Source organism: Salvelinus namaycush, unplaced genomic scaffold (genome assembly GCF_016432855.1).
Source record: "Salvelinus namaycush isolate Seneca unplaced genomic scaffold, SaNama_1.0 Scaffold10, whole genome shotgun sequence".
In the NCBI taxonomy this organism is placed as follows: domain Eukaryota; kingdom Metazoa; phylum Chordata; class Actinopteri; order Salmoniformes; family Salmonidae; genus Salvelinus; species Salvelinus namaycush.
The window spans coordinates 169,375-173,423 of NW_024057675.1; the positions used below are offsets into that span (position 1 = coordinate 169,375).

Consider the following 4,049-nt stretch of genomic DNA (forward strand, 5'->3'; position numbering starts at 1 on the left):
ATGCAAGAATGGGCTGCCATCACAAGATGTGGCCCAGAAGTTAATTGACACCAGGGTGGATTGCAGAGGTCTTGAAAAATAAGGGTCAACATTGCAAATATTGACTCTTTGCATCAACTTCATGTCATTGCCAATTAAAGCCTTTGACACTTATGAAATGCTTGTAATTATACTTCAGTGTTTCATAGTAACATCTGACAAAAATATCTGAAGACACTGAAGCAGCAAACTTTGTGGAAATTAATATTTGTGTCATTCTCAACTTTTGGCCACAACTGTAGCTCGCATTCTGTATCATACAGCTATGAAAGTTATATATTTAGAACCACCTGCTCGATTGGAATTAAGCGACGCCTGTGTCTTGAGTGTCCAAGAACGGTTTAGTTTTTTGTGTTCTGACTTGTAAAACAGAATGAATAAAAAAGTAATGTAAACATTATCAGTAATTACCAGGAAACTCTACAACATTTGTTTGAAAATCACACCAAGATTGTTAAAACTGGCCTTAGGTTATTGAGCGATCTGATTAGGATTTACCCTCGTAGCAAGGCCTATTTATCATGTGGAGGTTTCATTCAGGTCTCTTTTTTTTAAAAGCACACTGTCTTTGGCAGGAGAAAGACCAGACTCAGAGGAACCAGAGCCAGGGACGTCCAAACCAACAAGAAGACACCAGTGTTCCCACTGTGGAAAGTGTTTTAACCAGTTAGGGAACCTGAAAGAACACGAGAGAATACACACAGGTGAGAAGCCTTACCACTGCTCCCAGTGTGGAAAGGGTTTTAACCATTTAGGGAACCTGAAAAACCATGAGAGAATACACACAGGGGAGAGGCCTTACCACTGCTCCCAGTGTGGCAAGTTCTTTAAAAAGTTATGGAACCTGAAAGAACACGAGAGAATACACACAGGTGAGAAGCCTTACCACTGCTCCCATTGTGGAAAGGGTTTCAGCCAGCCGGCGAATCTGAAACGGCATGAGAGAATACACACAGGGGAGAAGCCTTACCACTGCTCCCAGTGTGGAAAGTGTTTCAACTGTTCAGGGGAGCTGAAAAACCATGAGAGAATACACACAGGGGAGAAGCCTTACCATTGCTCCCAGTGCGGAAAGAGTTTTAAAAAGTTATGGAACCTGAAAGAACACGAGAGAATACACACAGGTGAGAAGCCTTACCATTGCTCCCAGTGCGGAAAGAGTTTTAACGTTTTAGGGAACCTGAAAAAACATGAGAGAATGCACACAGGGGAGAGGCCTTACCACTGCTCCCAGTGTGGCAAGTGTTTTAAAAAGTTATGGAACCTGAAAGAACACGAGAGAATACACACAGGTGAGAAGCCTTACCACTGCTCCCAGTGTGTAAAGTGTTTCAACCAGCTGGGGGAGCTGAAATGGCATGAGAGAATACACACGGGGGAGAAGCCTTACCACTGCTCCCAGTGTGGAAAGAGTGTTAACAATTTAGGGAACCTGAAAAAACATGAGAAAATACACACAGGGGAGAAGCCTTACCACTGCTCCAAGTGTGGAAAGGGTTTTAACCATTTAGGGAACCTGAAAAAACACGAGAGAATACACACAGGTGAGAAGCCTTACCACTGCTCCCAGTGTGGGAAGGGTTTCAGCCAGCCGGCGAATCTGAAACGGCATGAGAGAATACACACAGGGGAGAAGCCTTACCACTGCTCCCAGTGCGGAAAGAGTTTTAGCGATTTAAGGAACCTGAAAAAACATGAGAGAATACACACGGGGAGAAGCCTTACCACTGCTCCCATTGCGGAAAGAGTTTTAACGATTTAGTGAACCTGAAAAACCATTGCTCTCAATGTGGAAAGTGTTTCAACCAGCTGGGGGAGCTGAAATGGCATGAGAGAATACACACAGGGGACTTGCTGTCTTATATTGTTGACTGATAATGATTACCTGTTTCTACTATATGAACTTGAATTGTACAAAGTATACTAAAACATATATTTGTATGTTTTTATTAGAAAACATGAATTGAATATGGAGTTTGAATATAGAGTAGGTCAGATTCCATCTGTTTTAAATGGTCCTTTTTTAAACTCTGACACTGTGTGTGTGTTTATCTGTGTGTCATTCCTCCTGCACTGCAGATACTCAAGTGATATTTGGATGTGATGCATTTGTTCCGTTGGATACATTTGCAATGTTGGCCCACTGATGATTAAATGAAATGAAAATGTTCACAGACTCTGTAATGCAAAATGTTAATTGTATGTGTCCACATATCTGAGTATGTGACTTGTGGTGGATGAATCAGAATTAGTTGGGTAACATAGATAATTAGGTGTATGGCAGTGTCTGGAACCATTGTATGTCCTCTCTGATGTTGCACTTATCCTGGGATAGTGTATGACCTAGAGGCTCACTCCCCTCAGTGAGCTTGTCCAGGAGTGGGGTCAAGAAAGGGTTTTACTTGAGATGGGGGTATCTAGAGTTGACAATTGAGTTATGCCATTGGATGAGTTGGTGTTTTTGTGCTATGAAGTACCAGGAACGAGATTAGAACCTCGTTTTAGGGACCAAACTGAACGATAATTTATAGCGAATGCTATCTGGCTACGGGATACTCCTTTCTCATTATAAAGTCTCACTTTGTGAACTGTTCCTAATATCTGTGGTTTATGTCGGCTAGGGGGTGGATCTTTGCTATAAAAGATCTCAGTAGCCATTGTGTTGCCACTCTCAACGGTTCATTAGAAATAGTGAATTGTTGAAAGTCATTGCAAAGATCTTATTATTAAAGATGTAGTTTAAGTATAACTCTGATTGGTGTGTGAAGTTTTAAAGTATAACTCTGATTAGTGTGTGAAGTTTGTCTCTCCTCATTTGGTAATACAGAAATTAACCACCACAGACTAACCTTGTGAAACTGACCTATTATAATCTCCAGTTCCTGGGAGTATCATCCTGCGTTGCAAACCAGTTTGCACCTGTGCCCTTTGTATGAATAATATCCCAACTAGGAACAGGAAACTATAAAGATATGTGCTCATCACCCAATGCTTCAGGAATTCAGACTGTCTACACTGCGCTGTGTAACTCTGTTATTCTCTCTGAGCTCAGAAATAAAGAATCTTGGTTTGACTTGGACTCCAGCAGATCCTTATTTTATAATATCCACCACAACTCTCCCACAGATTGCTGTTTATCATTGTCTCAATGAAGAGTTCTGTGTTTTCCTTTCCTGGGTTCATTTACAAGCCTCCCACTGGTTGAATAAACGTTGTTTCCACGTCATTTCAACAAAACAAATCCATGTGATGATGTTTGATTAATGTGGAAAACTGATTGGATTTGTAAAAAGCCATGAACATCAGGTATGTTTTATTTTTCACTGAACTGGCAACCTAAATCCAATGACAGGTGACATTTTGTGTTGATTTCATGTTGAATCCACTTTAGTTGAAGACTCAAAGAAATGTAAAGAGAAACTAGACGTTCAACACGTCTGTGCCCAGTGGGCTGGTTTGAATACGTGGCAGGTGTTGGATCAATATCCACCTTAGTAGCTAAGTTTCATGCAATTTGCGCCAGATTTCCATGTGAATATTCTCAAATCTGCATAAAACAATATACACATTTTCCCATCAGAAATGTTTGCATCAAACAGACTTATTGTGGATAAAAGGCTTTGCGTTATTACGTAGTGCACAAGAAAAATAACGTTTGCTTTTAAATTCCCATGTACCGAATGAAAAATACAAGTTAAATTGGTTTCCATCACATTTTCAACTCCACTGATGGTTTTAAAAACTTGTGTAAAATAGAAAACATGCTCTTGTCCCGTGCACTGTAGCCTGCATCTCACATATATAGTGTTGGTAGGCTACCTACATGATGAGATTATTATGGATGAGAGAGATATTATTTTATTTGTCAAATGGCAGCCAAGCATCAATCATCATGTCACCAGAATAAGACCATCAAAATGTATTGGAAAGGAGCATCAAGCTCATCACATGCAGTTTCACCACCCTGTGAAGTTCATAACTTATTTTGTCTGTAGTCTAATAAACTGCAT

At 40.4% G+C, this 4,049-nt stretch overlaps 1 pseudogene; it reads left to right on the forward strand.

Annotated features, from left to right (window-relative positions):
* The first annotated feature begins 682 nt into the window (after positions 1-682).
* Positions 683-2,143, forward strand: LOC120035237 (annotated as a pseudogene).
* Positions 2,144-4,049: the final 1,906 nt, after the last annotated feature.